The 20,208-nt window shown below is 38.0% G+C and overlaps 1 protein-coding gene across 7 annotated transcripts in view; it reads left to right on the plus strand.

Moving 5' to 3' along the window:
- The first annotated feature begins 418 nt into the window (after nucleotides 1-418).
- Nucleotides 419-20,208, plus strand: part of NCOA3 (nuclear receptor coactivator 3) — a 204,608-nt gene continuing 184,818 nt past the window's right edge. For 4 of the 7 annotated variants that reach the window (XM_078149859.1, XM_020984162.2, XM_020984165.2 and 1 more), the window contains exon 1: nucleotides 604-847. The gene's annotated coding sequence lies outside the window, so the exon portion shown is untranslated. Of the gene's footprint in view, nucleotides 520-603; nucleotides 848-20,208 lie in introns of those variants that run through there. The other 3 variants (XM_078149860.1, XM_020984163.2, XM_020984164.2) reach the window with 2 other exon arrangements.

The raw sequence follows: 20,208 nt of genomic DNA on the forward strand, positions 1-20,208 counted from the left end.
TCAGGTCTTCTTGACTTCTAGCCCAGCACTCTATTCACTGATCTATCTAGCTGCCCCAAAGATTAGATTTGGAATGGGCTGTCTCATTGGCCATGGGTCCTCCATGACTGTTGTAGTCTACTTGGGGATATTGCGATCAAGTACAAGCTGGCCTACATAGCCCCATAACATCTCTTCCCGTCTTGGGATCCTGTAGATTTCTAATATCCATCCTGGTTCCAAATCCTATGATCGCATGATCCTTCCAGCTCTGACCTCCTCTGATCTCCAAGCCCCACACACAGGGATGCCTTGGAAAAGGCAACCCGGGGCTAAAAGGACCTCAAGGCTGGCTCCCTGGGCGCAGGGTCCTCTGGGATCTGTAGTGCGGGGCGGGGCCTGGGGGACTACATCTCCCAGCGGTCCCCGCGCTGCGGTCGAAGCACCAGCTTCAGCCGCCTGTTCTTCGGCGGTGCTGGAGGCGCTCGGGGGGCGAGTTTCCTATTTAAATCCGACCAGCGAGGAAGATGGCGGCGGGCGGTGAGTGGAGATAAAGGAGGAGGAGGAGGAGGAGGCGGCGACGGAAAACGGGGCGGGGGCGAAGGGTTGAGGGAGGAGGAGGAGGACAAGAAGGAGGAGGAGGAGGGCGAGCCCCGCCGCTGGCGTCCCCGAGTCCTCGCCCCTCGGAGCGCCCTGAGCCTCGGCAGGGAGGGGGGTCGTGTGTGGTGTGTGTATCTGTGTGTGTCTGTGTGTGGTGGGGGGGCGCGCCCGCGCTGCCGGGGCGACTGAGGCGGCCGGACCGCGGCCGGGAGGAGGAACTGAGGCGCCGACGGCGGACAGTCGGACGCACGGACTGGCAGGAGCCGAGGTACGGGGCTGTCGCGGGCCGGGGGCGTCCGGGAGCGGCGCGAGGGGGGCGCGGGGCGCGAGGGGGGCTCTCCCGCCTCTCGCCCCAAAGTTTATTTTACCCCTGCCTTTCCCAGATCTGGCCACTTAGAAAGCAGCAGTTTCCCCGTAGGGGAAGGCGAGGAAAACCCCAACAAACCTGTTGGGGCTCCTGTGCCTTAGCCTCCCCCCCCAAAGGACAGTTTTGCGCCCAAGTGGCCCATACTCCAATTTTCTGCCCATCGAGTCATCACCAGAAAGGTGGGTCCCTGGCTAACAAGGAAAGGGAAAGAAGCGGCCACATAAGTCCGAGTTAAATTTGGGCTTTGGCCATAATTCTCCCATTTTCTCGGGCTCACAAAGGTTAAAAGTTTTGTTTTAATGATTAAACACACTGGGGCTTCTTTAGTTTGCCCATATTCCTAAAATGTGGTCTTTCAAGTCGCTATTTCTAGTCCATTATGGAAGACGTTGTAGAGTGACGAAGTTGTTCAAGATGAAGAGGGTGGGGAAAAAAGGAAAAGTATTGAGTTTGTGATAGAATACCCATGAAGTTACCCAGGGATTCTTTCCTTAGTTAAACCCTCTCTCTCGCACTCTCGCTCTCTTCCCCCTTTTCTATGGGGAATTATTTTGCATTTTTGAGCTGCACTTGAAACCAACCTGTTTTTGTGACTAACCTCGTACTGTAAGAAAATGGGAAGGCAAAATACCAGCTGTCTCGCTGCATTGGTTTCAAAAGGAGTTGAATGAGATGAGGGCAGTGGTAGTATTGAGCAAGATTCTCGAGTCCCTCTTTCATTAAGAGAAATAAATGTCCAGCTTAGAATACTACACCGAATACTTACTGCAAGTGTTCATTGAAATGTTTCATTATATTAGAGAATAATTTTTAAAGAAATCATCCATTTTAAGAAACCATCCTTGCAACGTATACACAGACACAACATATTCGGTTAAAAAAAACCCAAACCTGTTAAGTTTTTGGATAGTTTGTTGGCTTTGGAAATATTTAATCTGTTATATTGAACTGCTCGTTTAAAATCTTTCTATGCACATCCTGTTCAATATGTAGGTAGAGCAGAAAAATGAAGAGGGAGAAAAACATAATTAGGAATCTTGCATTTTGAATGATTTTTTACCTTAAATTGGCAGTTAAGCTACAAAAGAGCTTCTGAATATTCCACACCTCTTCTAATCTTCTAATCATTTTATAAAGAAATAACATTTGTGGGGCTTCAGGAGGGTGAAGACACCCTGCCAGTGCCCATTGTTTGTGTGTAAGATGAACCCTCTGTTGGTAACGTGTAAAATGATATTGAACACTATACTCTCCCTGACACTGCCGGCTGCTTCAGGTCCTGCATTTAAATGAGCAGTAATCTGGGTTGCCCTGATCCTGAGTGATCAAATATTTTGTATTATGTTGATGGGAGAAGTGAATTAATTGACTATAATCATATAAAAAATTAATACAACTTCCTACTCAGCAGAGCACAAGATAGGAAGGTGAAGATTGTATTATATAGATATGATTTCTGGGATAGGTATGTTAGGAAATACTTGTTTCTGGCATTCCTTAACTGCAGTCTTTTGAAAATGCAGAATAGTTCAAGAAAAATGTAATTTTGTATCTGTGGACTGCTGAGTTCTGATACAGAAACCTCCTCCTTTTTGTGTATTTCAAATTCTGAGACTGTTGCATTATAAATCTGATACAGATTAGAATTTCATTTTCAACAAGTTTATCACAATGAATTGAACTTGGAAGGCTATAAAACATGCTTATATAAACAAAAATTATATATTATTTCCCAGTAGTATGGAAATGAGTATATCAAGCATGGTTTTCTTGAGTTGTGTTTCTGTGTAGGAGATGACAATACTCTTTCATGCTCTTCCTCCACCCCTCCCAAGAAAAAACGCCAAATCCCATTCAAACCTTCCCCCAAAAAACCCCCACAGATAGATTTGAGTTTACATAAGGAATATGATGATGATCACTTTTTCTTAGGTGATGTTTTGATGCAGAAGTTAACTACTAAAATGGTTATTTACAAAGGCTCCCCTTGCATTAACCAGGTGTATACTTAATCAAAGATATGAAATAGGCTTACCAGCAGGGTAAGATGTCAAGAACTTTGGTTATTGTAAAGAAAGACAAGGGTTTAAAAATTTATCCATGTGTTTGTAGAATCTTTTCCCTTTGATTTGTGACCATTACATTTTGAATAAATCTTTTAAGAGGATCTCTTCAATTGTTAATTTTTAGCCTGGGCAATAGGGCAACATAAAAACTCTATCTACTTGACCATAATTGGTTGTGAAAGTAATGCCTTTATTTAGTATTTCTAATACTGTTAGGACTGGATGATTTTAAACCTTGCCTAGAGCATTTACAATCCTTTTGAGAACTTTTAGTTTGTTGCAAAGATAGCTTCCAATGGCTGTCTGTCTGCATGGCAAAACTGCTACAATTTAATACAATTGTTAGTTTGTTAATAAGCTGCCTAGGACTGGAAAAGCAAGAGTTGTTGAACAAGATTGAAAGTGCACTTAAGACTTAATAGGCCTTAACATTAAGTCTGCTGTTACTTGTGTTTAGTTTGAACTTACTTTTGTAATGTACTATCTCCAATGTTTCCTCTGTTTTCTGTGATATTAAAAGGTGTAGTGTTTTGAGCAGAGAGGACTCGAGTATGAATGATTCTTTTTTTCTTCTTCCTCTGTTAGAGTGCGATAGATGAAAGAAAAAGCTACAGGTTAACAGCCCTGATTCTCAGGAGAAGGGAAAGCTGTATTGAACTTTGGAAGTCTGCTCATTTTCTATTTTATAGAATGGTTTTTAAAATCATTGCATTTTATCTTCAAAAGCTAATTTTATTAATTTTGCTTGTCATTCTTAGAGTTGAGCAATCTTGTGATTGGTATAGTATTGTTTATTGTAAATTTTTTTCTATAGTTGTTGCTGTGGCTCATTGCCTTTCTGGGAGGAATTGATGACTTTTTTTATTTAACATAACTCTCTCCTAGAAGTTCTTCCTTAAATTTTCAGTAAATGGGATTCTTAATCTAACTTTAATTTCAATCCACTAACATGATAGAATTGATTTTAATTTATTCTCCTTTCTCTTCTTCTGGTGGAGATGTTAAATGATCAGTGAAAGGGCCAAAAGATTCCCAGCAGGAGTGGAGAGAACAGGCAATGGCTAAGAGGCTGACTTATCCACAAAAACTAGATAATCTGATTCCAGATAATTGAGAGTTGTGACCCTATTTGATCTTTCTCAGCACTAACTCAGTTCCATATCTGTCTTCCTGCCTAGGATAGTTTATGATGGGCCAATAATAAAGATTTAGTTTCTTCTCAGTAGTGCCAACTTTGTAGCCTAGAGGCAAAAGAAGTAGTGTGATGAGCTGGCTGGCAAGCAGGTTTTACCTAAAAACAAAATTAACCCTATGCAAAACTTCTAATTGCTTCCACCATACCTATGTAACTTTTCCTCCCATCTTGCACCTTAATGTTCCGTGTTACTCCTTAAAAAAGCTTTCTCCTCCTCCCTAAAATTAGAGAAGACAATAGCTGTGTGATTTTGGGCTGGTCATAATTTTTCCAAGTCTCAGTGTTCTCTTCTGTAAAATGGTTCATGACATTTGCTTTATTTACGTCACTGAGGTTTGAACCAGGTATTTTGGAAGGCCTTTAAAGAAAGGTTGTGACGAGATTAAGCTAACATGATCTCTGAAGGTATTCACTGGTGTCTACATTATGAAATACTTCATTTTCATTGCTTAGAGACTTTAGATGAGTATTTTGAAGTCCTAGTCTTTGGAAACACTTTAGAATATATATTCCCAGAACTCCTAAAGTTAACTTTTGATTATCCATATTAATGAAGGTGAGGCAATATTAAGCTCTATAATACAAAACAGTGTATAATCTACTCTTCCCTGGGTTTTACTACTGCTAGTATTGAGTAGCAGCACTGAGTTGGTGGATGGGTAGATGAAAATGCTTAGATTTGAGGGTAATCTTCAATTAGTTCAAATCTCAAATGGGTAATTGAAAACTGAGAATACAGGTTAAATACTCATAACAAAGTTCAAGGGACTATCCAAATAATTTTGTTGTTTGACTTTATTTTAATATTACTTGACATAAGTAGGTTAATGGTTGAAATCTTTTTGTTACAAAATACTGAGCTTTTTAAAATGATATTTTAAATAGATTTGAAATAGTTGAGTTGGCAGTGAGATTTTGCCTCTTCTGTGTTTAAAAAAAAAAAGAAAAATTCTTTGGCCTTTTGAATGGCCTGGGGTCCTACTATGCTGGGCCAACAGTTCTTTATCCTTACTGCTTATTTCTATTAGTGCCTTGTTTAACCTATTGTTTTGACTTTGTTGCCAGTAAGTTCATTAACAACTGTGATTTAAACCACCACCTTAGAGCTATGGGGAACCATCCTGAGGACTTTGCATTTACTGCTGGTTTCTTATTTTTGACCCATTTAGAGATCTTCCACCCCCCCCCTTGGCCTAGTGAAGAGGCTTGTCATAAAGCTAACATTTATTAAAAAGTAATAATAAACTATATAGTTTTACATTTCCTATTGTAGCTCTGTATAGTTTGAGACTTTAATTCCTTAGATCTTAGTATGGTCATATGTAAAAATAGAAGTACTGGCAATTTGCATAGCTTGACTATAAAGGCATTTCACAAACTTCCTTCATTTAAATTAAGCAGATGAGAAAAATACTATTCCCCTGCTTAGATAGCTGTAAGTTATGCTTTCTTCTGGACTCCCTATTTAGGATGAAGGCCTCCATCTTTAAGGTTGGCATTTTTAGTTTGCCTTAGCAATTGTGATTGGACACAGCATTTTGACAGGCTATTTTAGAAGTCATTCTTTTAAATAGATGTTCCATGAAGGAGGGAAAATCTGAAAGAGGGAATTTCAAAGCAGCCCAAGACTGTTTTGAAAGTTCTCAAGTCTTGAAGAATAATGGCTAAGCAGTAGGCAGGAAGCCTGCAGTTGTATTGTGGTATTGTTCCTCCATCTCATGCATTTGAGAACATTAGAACAAAGAGGGAGAGAAGTGAGGATGAAAAAAGAAATTTTAGCAAAAAAAGAGAAAGACTGAGCAAATATTTTAACAACTCAACTGAAATAAAACTTAATTTTTGCTTTGAGGGTAGTGGAAAAACTTGCTTAATGAGCAGTAGTTTACATTTCATACAGTTGACATTTTGAATAATTAAAATTTTCATTCATGGAAAGAACATAATCTTTATAAGCCCCTTTCATTTCAAAACAAATGATCATATACAGTATATGTGTATGAGTGTGATAAAGCTGGCTTCTTTTTCTTATTTTTTAGTACTTTCAAAACTTCATCTTATGTCCATTCAAATCTTTTAAAAAAGTCTGGAAAAACTTGTCAGCTTTGGACGAATCATTTTGGTCTGTACTGGTTAAATGAAAATCACAACTTCCTTAGGGGGTTGTGATACAGGTAACTGAAGGTATAGTGAAAACAGATTTAGCTTAGGTGCTGGTCCTGGCTCTGTTCCTGGTTTGGTGTGTGGCTTTGGACAGATCACTTCTTAGGACCTTATATTTCCCATTTGTAAAATATGAGGCCTCTAAGGCCCTTCTAAGAGGACCTATAGTTATGGTGCCTTTTGTTGTACTCTGATTAGCCAAATACTGAGTGAGCTAAGCTGTTTACACTAGACAATGGAGAAATGCTCTTTGCTAGTCCCCATGCTGTTGCAGCATAAAAAAGTTTGGTGACAAGATAGCCTGTGAATTAACTCTTAAAAGTGCTGTTTGTAATTGACTTTTGCATACCTAGTATATTTCTGTTCTCTTTTTTGTCCAAGAAAAATCAGCAATATATCCTTTAAAAATTAATAGTAAATTTGTTGTCATTGTTAGAATTATTCAATAAGTGAATTATTCCCATTTATTGTATAAAAGAACAATTTGTTTTATAGATTGTATTTTAAGAATTTTATTTGAAAATGATTCACAAAATTCAGAAACTTTTTTTTTAATTGAAAGCCATATTTAGTTCCTTTACCTTTTTCTGTCTCTAATTAAGTTTGCTAAACCCTGTAAGAGAGGGGACAGGCGGGACATCTTCATTTTGTTTTAAGGCCAAACCTTAACCTTAACTTAGCCCTATGTAGTACCAGGGTTGAATGTTTGAGCAAGTGTGTCTGGATGGGTTTGGGGAAATGGGTAGTCATTAATGGGGAAAACAACTCAGACACATGTCCTTTCCACTGGGGATGTGGGGTAGCTCAGGTGTGTCATCTTCGTATGATATAGAGTGCTAGGATGTTAGTTATACTAATAATTTTACCAGGAGTAAAGTTTGCCAGAAGTAACAGACCTTAGCGTGTGTGTGTGTGTGTGTGTGTGTGTGTGTGTGAAAATACATTTAAATAACTACAGTGTAATTTGAGGAGAGAAAGCTCTTTCAACTTGTAGATCAGAAAGTCTTGTTTAGGTGAGATAACATTATAAAGGAGTATATTAGTGCTACGTGAGTAATATAAATTATTTTTTGTTGAATGATACAGATGTGTTAGCGCTATGGGTGGTTAGAAGGAAAAGTTGGGTTCTCAGTCAGTCAAGAAGCATTTGTTGAACACTAGCTATGAGCCACATACTGCACTAAATGATGGAGAGGCAAAGAAAAGCACAAAAAAAGTCCATATTCTGAAGGAACTCATAGTCTAATGAGAGAAACAAAATGAAGACATCTATGTACAAACAGGCTGTGTACAGGATAAATTGGAATTAATCAATCTAGGGAGGGGAGTAGCATTAAGGGGGATCCAGAAAGGCTTCTTATAGAAGGTGGGATATTAGGTGGGACTTAGAGGAAGCCAGGGAAGCCAAGAGGTGGAGAGGAGGGAAGAGTATTCCAGGCATGGAGGATAGCTAGGGAAAAATGTCTGGAGATTGGAGACGTAATGTCTAGTTCAAGCAACAGCTAGGAGGGCAGTGTCACTGGATCACAGAATAGGTGGGGTAGGGAGGGAAGTATAAAGAGTAAGAAGACTAGAAAGGTGCCAGGTTATGGAGGGCTTTAAAAGCCAGACAGGATTTTGTCACTTCTATGGCTAAAAGTGATAGGGAGTCATTGGAGTTTGAATAGGAAGGGTAATATGGTCAGACCTGGCATTTTAGGAAGATTAGTTAGATAGCTGATTGAAGGTTGGAATGGAGTGGGGATAGATGAGGCAGGAAGATCAACCAGCAGGCTATTGCAGTAGTCTAAGACTGAGATGATAAGGACCTATACTGTGGTGGTGGCAGCAAAAGAGGATAAAAGGGGTCATATGCAAAAGATGTTATGATGGTAGAATGGATAGACTTTGGCAGCAGATTGAATATTGGGGGTGTGGGGAGAGGAAATGAGAGCAAGTTAGAAGTTGAGGATGATACCTTTGTTGTGAGCCTCTGTGACTGGGGAAGATGGTAGTGCCCTCAACTGTAATAGGGAAGTTTAGAAGTGGGGATTGTTTTTTGGCAAAAGTTAATACAGTTTCTGAACATGTCACATTTAAGATTTCCATGTATGGGAGGTCCATGGGAAGCAGTTGAAGATGTTAGTCTGGAGATTAGAAGAGTGGTTAAGGCTAATTGAGTTTTGAAGGAAGCCTAGGAAACTAAGAGTTGTAGGTAGAGATGGAAGCATTCTAGGCATGGGGATCTGTGCAAAAAACGTGGACAAAGAGAGAAGATGGAGCCTTTTGCGTGAGGAGTATGAAGAAGGCCAGTGTGTCTGGATCATAGAATGCATGGAATGAAGTAAAGGGTAAGAAGATTGGAAAGATAGGATGGATCCAGGTAATGAGTTTTAAATACCAAACAGGAATTTATATTTGATCCTGAAGGTAATGGGGAACCATTGGAGTTTGGGGTCAGAGGCTGATACTGCTGTGCTTTAGAAAAATCACTGAAAGTTGAGTGGTGGGTGGATTGATATGGGGAGAGACCTGAAACAGGAAGACTGAGGCTATTGTAATAGTCAAGAGAGGTCACAAATACCTGAACTAATGGTGTGGTTGATGGTTAAATGAGTGGAGAGAAAGGGGTCGGATGGACAGATATTGTATAGGTATAAATGTTGAAATTTGGCAGCTGATTTGATATACGAGATGAGGCGAACTGAGGAGTCTAGGTTGTGAGATTACCAGCCTGAGGTATTGGAAAGATGGTGATGCTTGTGAGAAAGAGAAATTTGGAAGAGGTGAGGGTTTTTAGAGGGAATGATACTGGAATTCAAATTTTAGACATGTATTTGAGATATCAAGGATATACAGCTTGAAATTAAGCAATTGGTGATGTGGAAATGGAGCTCAAGGGTGAGGCTGGGACAGAATATATATAGGTGGGAATCATCTGCATAAAGATGCTAGTTAAACCCACAGAACCTGATGAGCTCACTCAGATGATATGGATGATGAACTAGGAGACTGAGTAGTCATCATAGAGGAGACACACACCAGGAGAGAGGGCAGCTAGGTGGCACAGTGGATAGAACACAGGACCTGGAGTCAGGAAGACTCATCTTTGTGAGTTCAAATCTGGCCTTAGACCCTTACTAGCTGTATGACCCTGAGCAAGTTACTTTAACTCTATTTGCCTCAGTTTAAGGGGCAGTTAAGTATTGCAGTGGATAGAGTACCAGCCCTGAAGTCAGGAAGACCTGAGTTCAAATTTGGCTTCAGACACTTGCTAGATATGTGACCCTGGGCAAGTCATTTCAACCCGGTTGTGCAGGAGGCATGATGTGCCTTTCCAATACTTCTTTCTTTCCTTTGTCCTTTCCTTCAGGATGCCAAATGTCTTCAAGGGCCTCACTGCCTGTCAGATCCACTTATGCCCCGTTTACTTCTGCTCTTTTCCAGTAGCACTGCGGGCCTCCCCCCCTCCCCCCAGTCCCAGGGTTACACAGAGCCTCATGTTCATGACTTCTTACCTCCAAATCAAAATTTAGGATTATAGAACTCAGACTTGTAGAAGGAATTGTAGAGGTCAATTCTAGCTTCCTATAATATGCAAGCATCCTTACAATAGCATCCAGTAGCCCTATCAAATGGTCATTTGTTTCATCTTGAAGACCTCCAGTAACAGGGAGCTGACAGTCTCCCAAAGGATGGAACCAAGAGAGGTCAAAGATTTGAGTGGCTAAGGGAATGGTTAAGGATGCAATCTGCTGGACAAAATAGATGGGGAATAGGATCACGTGCACATCTGGAAGGGTTGCCTTTGACAAGGAGAGAGGTCACTTGTCAGTCTAGACTAGAGGAAAAGAGAAGAGAGTAGGAAATAATGTTGGAGTTCTGAGATGAAGAGAATGGAAGAAGGAAGTCATGTTGGATGGCCTCAAATAAAGTAAATAGGCAGGGTTGTCAGCTGACAGAGGCTGGGAAGGAGATGGTTTTTGGAGCTACAAGAGGGAAGGGAGGGTATCAAATACTTTCTAAGGAGGTGAGATATGGGAATCAATTAGGGAGAAATAGAAGGACTGCTGCAGCAAGGGCCCTGTTGAGGTTGGAGAACACATATGTGTAATGTACTCAGTCAGCAGGGTTGTGAGACTATTCAGCTTTGTTCAGGAAAGAGGTATGTTTTTTTTTTCTGTAATACTAGTTTTTCCGCCTTACTTAGAGTTCAACTTTTGAAATAATCTTTTTTGTTTACATTGCTGTAGTCATTATGCAAATTCTCTTGGTTCTGCTTATTTTACTCTGTATCAGTTTACACACATTTTCTGTGCTTCTTTGAATTTCTTGTTTTTAATTTCTTGCTGCATTAATAACATGATATTAATATACTCTTTTTTCAGTCATTCTGCAATAAATGGCAGTTTACTTTGAGTACTTTGCTTCCACAAAGAATGCTATGAGTATTTTGTTATATACTAGGCCTTAGTTTCTATTTTTGGCTTCTTTTGGGGTACATGTCTAGAGGTGAAATTTCTGGGTCAGAGTATGGGAAGTTACTTTTCTTATGTAATTTCAAATTGAAATCCAGAATAGCCAGTCTGCTTCACAGCTCTACCAATTGTGAAGCATTTTATGTTTTGAGACTCTATATAAGTAAATTCTTTTTGCTGTCAATTGAATTTGGAGTGTAATTTTAAAGGAACTGTTAAGACAATAAAAAAACAATAAAAAAATTCTCTTAAAGATTTTGAGACTCTGGAAATGGTTTGTATTTTGGCATTGATATTTCCCTCTTCCCCTGCCCTCAACCCTCTATGGATAGATCATTGATATTGAACTATTTAGGTTCCTTTAAAGTCTTTGTTTTTAAATTAAAATTCATGGTCTGGAACTTCCCTTCTTTTTATCCCTTTAATAAAAAAGGATCAATAAGTCCTTATCTAGTTTTTCATGTATTTGTATAAAGGAAGAGCAAAAATTAACCAATATCATTTGTTTGGGCTAATCTTAATGAAAAGCATGTAGAACTTCACCATCTAGCATATTAAATCTTACTTGTGAAATGTTCATAAGTATCTTCTCTTGATTTCAGAGTGAATAACCATAGCATTATAATTCACCTTCATTATTATAGAATTTACTCTTTTATCACAATATTATATTGGACAATCTCCCTTTTTATGTTGTTTTTCTTGTAGCTGTTATACTAATATGTACATTTTGAATGGCTACACTGTACCCTAAAGAGAAACTGAGGTCCATTATGCAATATGTTTTTCATATCTGGAACCTAAATTAAATGATTAATTCTCAAATAGTCTAAATACCTCTCTGGCTACTTTCTTTACTTACTTAAAACCAGTCATCTCCAAATAAACCAAGAAAGAACTCCCAAACTTTACCCTGACTCCTCATATTCTTGATTATAGGTATACTTTTATTTATTTGTTGCCTTAATGCTTGCTTTTATTATGCCAGAATCACAAAACTTGTTGCAGGTTACATTTTTAAAGACTTGGTTAAACACACACACACACACACACACACACACACACACACACACACACACACACAGAGTGGAAATTTCCAAGCTTAAAATGAAAAAATTGGTCCTGTTCTAATAACAGCTTTGCAGGAAGAAAGAAATATGAAAAAGAACCGCAGACATTCTGGATGTCAGCCTGTGAAATTTTCCACTATTTCCTTTAATAACATGCAGGCATGCTTATGCTGCTGTTATTTCGGTCAAGCAGTTGCACTCTTGAGTGGAATTTGAGGCTATTCTATCAGTGGTAAAATGACATCTGGCTAGCTTTTTAGCAAACCGAGGTAAATTTATGTTTCCCATTGCATAATTTGATCTCTGGACCGGGTAGCTACACAGATGATAGTGAAATTTAAAAATTGTTAAAAATATGATTTTAAACATCTTAGTTGTTTAAAATATCAATATTTTAGTGGCTATTTCTGAAACAATCCTGTTATGTAGCGGAGACCAAAAATATTACTTAATCTGGTATTATAATTCAACTATAGTTGGGAAAAATCACTGGACTTAGGAGACATCAACTCAGCTTTGTCATGTGTTGGAATTGTATCCTTTAGCAAGTTACTTAACTTCTGAGCACCATGTTTCCCAAATATAGAATGGAGATGATGCTGGCATTATCCCCCTCAAGGGGGCTATTGGGAAGATCAAATTGGTTAATATATGTATAAAGTGCAGCAGTCACTTTTTTGGGGGGTGGGGAGGGGTCTTTGCACTTACATTATTGTATTAATGTATATGAGGGTAGCTAGATGGATAGAATGTCAGGCTTAAAGTCAGGAGGACATCTTCCTGAGTTCAGATTTGACCTCACAGGCCAGCTGTGTGATGCTGGGCAAGTCATATAACCCTGTTTGCCTCAGTTTCCTCATCTGTAAAATGATCTGGAGATGAAAATGGCAAGTCACTGCGGTGTCTTTGCCAAGAAAACCCCAAAATGGGGTCATGAAGACAGAAAAATGACTGAACAATTGTGGATGTTGTTTTCTTGGTCTTGTTTTATTCACCTTGATTCAGTTCATGAAGGTTTTTTAAAATAAATATATATTTATTTAAAAATTATATTTTATTATCTTTAATCAGCAAAGAGCCATCTTCTCACCCTTTCACTTCATAACCCCCACTCCACTGAGGACTAAAGAAAGACAAACAAGTATGACCATTGATAATCTTTTTTTTTTTTGCCTTTTTGGTGAGGCAGTTGGGGTTAAGTGACTTGCCCACAGTCACACAGCTAGTAAGTGTCAAGTATCTGAGGTCACATATGAACTCAGGTCCTCCTGACTCCAAGGCTGGAGCTGTATCCACTGTGCCACCTAGCTGCCTGATATCTTTTCACACATCAAAATTTCTCCTAGTGTATCTCCTCCCTGTCAGAGAGCCATCCCATATAACAAATAATATTTTTAAAGAAAAGAAATCAGCAAAACTGATCAGTACATTGAGAAAGTCTAAAAATTGTGCATGTCATTTCTTCAAAAGAGTAAGGTAGTGGTGTCTTACATCTTTTATTTTGGAGCAATGCTTGTTCTTTGTAAATTTGCAACATTCTTTTAAAAATAGCTTATGGTTATTTTTACTGGCTGCACTGTAGTTAATGTATACTTTCCCCCCCTTTGTCTCTGCTTACTTCAGTTTGCATCAGATAGTATCTTTCCATACTTCTGTCATTTCATTTTTTAAAAATTTTAATTAATTTATTTTGAATTATCAACAATCACTTCCATAAGCTTTTGAGTTTTAAATTTTTCTCCCCTTCCCTCCCCACCTACCTCCCCAAGATGGCACGCAATTTGATATAGGCTATGCATATACATTCCTATTAAACATATTTTCACATTAGTGATATTGTAGGTAAGAATTAGAACCAATAGGAGGAACTACCAGAAAGAGGAAACAAAACACAACAGAAGAAAAAAAAATAGCAAATACTATGCTTTGATCTGCATTCAAACTCCCTAGTTCTTTCTTTGGATGTGGATAGCATTTTCCATCATGAGGCCTTTGGAGATGCTTAAGGTCCTTGTATTGCTGAGAAGGGTTAAGTCTATCAATATTAGTCATCGCATAACGTGGCTGTTACTGTGTACAACGTTCTCCTGGTTCTGCTCACTTCACTCAGCATCAGTTCATATAAGTCTTTCCAGGTGTTTCTGAAGTCAGCCTGTTCATCATTTCTTATAGCACAACAGTATTCCATTACATTCATATACTATAACTTGCTCAGCCATTCCCCAATGGATGGGCATCCTCTCAATTTCCAATTCTTTGCCACCACCTCTGTCATTTCTTATTCCTTTCCATGCATATACCACAATTTGTTTAGTTATTGTCCAGTCAATAAGCAGTTTCAGTACTTTGTTTTCAATTCTTTTCTGTCACAAAAATTATGGCTATAAATATTTTAGTGTACATGGAACTTTCATTTATCAGTGACCTCCTTGGGGTTAGCAGTGGAATTTATGGGTTTAAAGTATATGGACATTTTAGTCCTTTTCTTTCTATTGATCTAAATTGCTTTTCAGAATGATTGGACTATTTCATAGCTTTACCAAAAAGCTACTAGTTGAGCCTATCTTCCAACATTTACTATTCACTTTTTTTAATCATCCTTTCCAATTTTGGGGGTGAGGTGAAACCTCAGCATTGGTTTGAAGTGCATCTTCTCTTATTAGTGATTTGGAGGATTGTTTAATATGGTTGTTAATAGTTTGCAGGCCATATGAGTAACTAAGTCTTTTGTATATCTATTAGTTGTGTATATATCTTGGATATTTAATTCTCTTATTTTCCTTTATCTGTGAAATTTGATAAAGTTTTTTTCCCCTAACCTGCTTTCTTTCTTATCCTAGATGCATTAAATTTATTTGTGCAGAAGCTTTTAGTTTCATGTAATCAAAGTTATCTATTTTTTTCTTTTGTAATCTATTTGTATCCTTTGTTAAGAAAACATCTGCCTATTCCTGTGATGAAACTTGTACTATTGCTTCTCTTCTAATTTTTAAAATGGCATGATCCTTACTATTAAGGTCACATTCATTTTGAATTTATTGTGGAATATGTTGTTAGATGTTGGTCTAAGCCTAATTTTTGTTAGACTGTTTCCTGCTTTTTTTTTTCTGGCAGTTTTTATGAGATGAGAAGTTCTTTACTTAGTAATTTATGTTTTCTGGTTTATTGAACACTAAGTTATTAAGTTACATTGTTTCTGGTTTTCCCTATTTAGTCTGTTTTACTGATCTACTTCTCTATTTTTCAATAAATAAATTGTTTTGATGACTGCTGCTTTAATAATATAATCCAAAGTCTGGAAATATATTCCCTCTCTGTCTCCACCTTTTTTCATTATTTCCTTTGATATTTTAGATTTTTTTGTTTTTCCAAATAAATTTTTATTATTTGATCAAGTTTTGTAAGATATCCTTTTGATGGTTTGATTGGCATGGCATTAAAATTGTAAAAATAACTTCGGTAGCATTGTAATTTTTGTTATTATTAGCATGGTTCAGCTATGAACATTGACTTCCTCCAGCTATTTATGTTATCTTTTCTTTCTTTTCTTTTCTTTTTTTTTTTTGATTAGGCAGTTGGGGTTAAGTGACTTGCCTAGAGTCACACAGCTAGCTTTTATTTCTTTAAGGAGCACTTTGCAATTGAATCGATGCAAGAATTTTCTTTCCTGTGGTAGATTGATTCTTATATATTTTATGCATTTTGTAGTTATTTTGAATGAGGTTTCCCTTCCTATTATTGCTTCTTGGATTTTATTATATAGAAATGCTTTTGTTTTTTGTGGGTTGCCACTTTGAAGTTATTGTCTCAATATCTTTGCTTATTCCCCAAGATTTTCTAACAACCACCATGCCATGAGCAAGTAGGAATTTTTTTTATCCCCTTTACTGCTCTCTGATACTCATGGTTTCAACTATCATTTCTATGCAGATGCCCTTTAGATTTAATTGTCCAGCTCTAACCTCTCTGCTGACCTCCAATCTCTTATCTCCAAATGCGTTTTGGACAATTCATAATGGATATTCCATGGACATATTAAACTTAACATATCTAAAACTGAACTCATCTTTTCCCCAACCCTCCCCTCCTCTTAACTTCCCTGTTCCTGTGGAGGGTACCAGCATCCTTCCTGTCACTCAGGTGTCATCTTCATCTCCTTACTCTTATTCTCCATTCCAAATCAGTTGCCCAGTCTTATCATTACTACCTTTTATTTCTTGTATATGACTTCTGCCTTTCTCTGCTCTGATGTTTATATTACCCTGGTGCAGGCCCATATCACATGGTTGGTCTCCCTGCTTCAAGTTTCTCTTCACTCCAGTCTATCCTCCACTCATCTATCAAATTGATCTTTCTGAGGCATGAGTTTGATCATGTCACCCTCCTATTCATTCAATTCCCATGGCCCCTTATTATTCCTGAATCAAATATGAAATCTTCTGTTTGGCTTTTAAAGCCCTCTGTAACCTGACCCCTTCCTACCTTTCCAGTTTTCTTTCTCTTTATAACCTCACTCATATGCTTTCTGATCCAGAAACACTGGACTCCTTGTTATTCCTTGAAATAGACACTCTCATCTATCAACTGGGCATTGTATTTTTTTCTTTTTATAAATTTAAATTTTTGGGGGGGTTTTCAACACTTCTCTTGTTTTAAAATAATTTATTTTTAGTTTTCAACATTCACTTCCATAAGATTTTGAGTTTTAAAATTTTCCCACTTCCTCTCCTCTGCCCCAAGATGGCATGCAATATATTAAGCATATTTATAAATTAAATTTTTTAAAAATCAGCAAAAACTTACCCTCTCCTTTTCCCATTCCATCCTCCCTCAATTGAGAATGAACAAAAAGCAAATCCATACAAACATGTATAGTCAGTCAATAAGTATTTTTAAAGTGTCTTTTCTATGTAGTAGGCATTGTGCTAAGCAAAACAAATTTTTTCATTGGCCATTTCTAAAAAAAGTACATACAAGCATAGAGATAGATATATACACATGTATGTCTCATTCTGCATTTAAAATTTCTCACTCTTCTATCAGGAGGTTGGTAGCATGTTTAATTATTATTCCTTGGAAATTATAGTAAGTCATTTACATTGATTATAGTTCCTAAGTCTCTCAGAGTGGTTTGTCTCTACAGTATTGTCACTGTACAAATTTTTCTTCTAGTTCTGTTCACCTCACTCTATATTAGTTCATTCCTGCAAGTCTCTCTGGGTATCTCTGAAGCCATCCTCTTTATCATTTCTTACAGCAGAGCAGTGTTCCATAATATCCACATAGCATGGCAATTTCCCCAATTGATGGGCACACCTTCAGATTGCAATTCTTTGCTACCTCAAAAGGAGATATATTTTTGTATATCCTTAGAGTTTTGTTCTGCTTAGGACTCATTCCTCTCTTAATTTATCCTTTTTTCCCTTCTTCCCTCTCCCTCTTATTTCTATGTTGAATGAAATGTATTTCTGTACCCAATGTGTGTGTGTCTATGTTTTTCCCTCTTTTGACCCATTCTGAAGAGAGTGTCTGAGGCTAGATTTGAACTCAGAAAGATGAGTCCTCCTGATTTTAGGCCTGGCACTGTATCCAGTATATTATCTAGCTGCCCTAGAAAATTGACTCACTGTGATTTATTTCTTGAATTTCCCCACCAGGATTGGTCTGGGATTGGTCTGGTGCATTTTCTAGATCTGTTTGGAGGGTGGTTTTTTTTTTTTTTGGAAGTGGGCAGCAGAGGAGCTTACTGTAGTTCTTACTGATACTCAGCCATATTAGCTCCTGATTCTGGGCTTTTTTCACTTGCTGTTTTTCTGTGTTTGGAACTTTTTCTCCTTCCTCATCTCTGCCATCTCTGGCTTCCTTTAAGTTTGGGCCATAATTCTTCTTGCACGAAGCTTTTCCTTATCCTTTTCGGTGCTAGTGTTTTCTCTTTGACGATTATATCTAGTTTGTTTTGTTTATATCCTGTATATATCTTGCTTGTATATAGTTGTCTCCAGCACTAGACTGTAAGCTCCTTGAGAACTGTGTTTTACTTTTCTATATTTGAAGCACTTTGATCAGTGCTTGACACATAATAGGTGCTTAATAAATGCTTATTGACTTAGCTTTAATTTCTCTCTCTTGTCTTATTACTTTTGCTAGCATTTTTCCAGAGCTGTATAAAATGATTTTTAGGACACTGGACATCTTTACTTTACTCTTCTACTTACTGGAAAAGCTTCTAGTGCATCCTCGGAAAGCAAGCACTATTGCATTATTTTTCTAATAATTGAAATCTCAAAATTGAACGTATAATAGTGAGAGGTGATAGAGTGTTAGAAATGCTTTGCAAAAACTCCAATACTGCCTTCATTTCATCCATTTCAGGGCAGAGCTATAACAGTATTGAAGCAGTACAGAATTACTGAGTTATGACTGTTTTAGCCAGCAAAGAGTTAATTTTCCAGTTGACAGTTCTTCTCTGCCTGAGGGGGATTACCCTTTCAAAAGGGACTTTTCAGATTTATGTATCTTTGTGAACATTCTCAAGTCACCTTCTCACTCATTTCCTAGAATTTTGAAAGTTGGAAGAGACCTTAAAGCTCTCATTTTTATTTTTATTTCCCCCCAATTACATGTGAAAACAATTCTAACTTTTTTTCAAATTTTGACTCAAAAAGTATAAATTTAAAAGTACTTTATCAGGATTTTTCCCCCAGGGCAAGGAGAAAACTCAGATTTGAATTAATTTTTCTGTCACTACTTAGGGGGTTAAAACTTGAAGTCTAATTTTAACACATAATGGGATGACATTGACCATTTGATCATTTAACCTTTGCTGTTTCTTATAATCCTTGACCATATCATTGCTTTTATCCAGGGGTCGGGAAGAGGCCACACATGTGGCCCTTTAAGTCCTCAAGTGCAGCCCTTTGACTGAATCCATACTTCACAGAACAGATCTCCTTAAAAGGATTTGTTCTGTAAAACTTGGACTCAGTCAAAAGGCCACTCTAGGACCTAGAAGGCCACATGTAGCCTAGAGGTAGAAGGTTCCCCACCCTTGCTCATCTTGGATCTTCTACTTTGACCCTAGTCAATCCTTTTTTTTTTCTATCTCTTTTCTTTTCCCTTCTATCTTAAGAGCCTAACATTTAAGGAACAGTACACTATGGTTGCAGCCAGCTTTTCCAGACTTACATCACATTATTTCCATTCATGGACTCTATATTCTATTTACACTGACCAACTTGCTGTTCTTCTAACGTTGCCAATATTTTGTATCTCCATATGCTCCCCTCTCCCAACTCTTTTTCTCTGACGTTCTTATTTGTGCCCCTATAATATATTCTCTCCCTCTTTCTGTTGAGGTTTAGGGGTGCTGGAACCCCAAAATCACGACAAGCACATCCTGCTGAAATGAGTTTGACCCAAGCCTTCTTTCAGCCAAAGACAAGGTTTATTAGAACATCTGTCAGGGTGGGTGAGATTTAAAGACACTGCCATATTGGTCAGACTCAAGGAATCTGAACATTTGTGAGCTTTGGCTAGATTATAAGAATCTTGGCCCTTGGCTAAGTTCTTAAGAAGGCTGAGTACCTTAATGGAGACAAGATGGACCTTAAAAACAGAAAGACTGTGGGAGGGATCTAGGAGTGGCTAAGTAGTTTGGGGTGACTGGTTTAAGGAGGATCTGGATGGGAGTAGCCAGGTAGCTGGAATGAACAGAAAGCTAGGGACCTGGACCAATTGGCTAAGGGAGAATGGAGTCTAGATAGGATTAAGGGTGAGAAGTAGCCGGGGCAATAAGGAGGTAACAGAACAGAATTGGGAGATTGGGTGTAGCCACAATGAAAAGCTAGTTGAGTGGATTACAGCCTCAGGCAAATGCCAGGGATTTGGGAAAGTCCAGGATTTTTCTTTTTGGGGTCCAGATCCCATCCCCATTATTTTCACCTCTTTGAATCCTTAACTTCGAGTCATGGTTCAAGTACCATTTCCTAGGGGAAACCTTTCCTGATAACTCTACTTAATACTCTTTTCTTCCTTGTCTTATTTTTCGTTAGTAGTTTTGCTTGGACTGTTACTTCTAAAGACATAGCCTTTGCTAGTCAGGCTGGTTTTGTAATGCTTTGTAAACTAGGGTGTATTCATTCATCCCTCTATCCTTGCCTATATTTCATTTGCCTGAAATATCCTTCTTCAGCTATCTAAATCACATGCATCCTTCAAGCTTAAATTTTACTTTCTTGGAACTCCAGACATGCTTTTCTATGGACTAATATAGTCTTTGTCTTTACCAATCAATTTTACACTATTACATTGGTTT

Source organism: Phascolarctos cinereus, unplaced genomic scaffold (genome assembly GCF_003287225.1).
Source record: "Phascolarctos cinereus isolate Bilbo 61053 unplaced genomic scaffold, phaCin_HiC Scaffold_2;HRSCAF=192, whole genome shotgun sequence".
NCBI lineage: Eukaryota > Metazoa > Chordata > Mammalia > Diprotodontia > Phascolarctidae > Phascolarctos > Phascolarctos cinereus.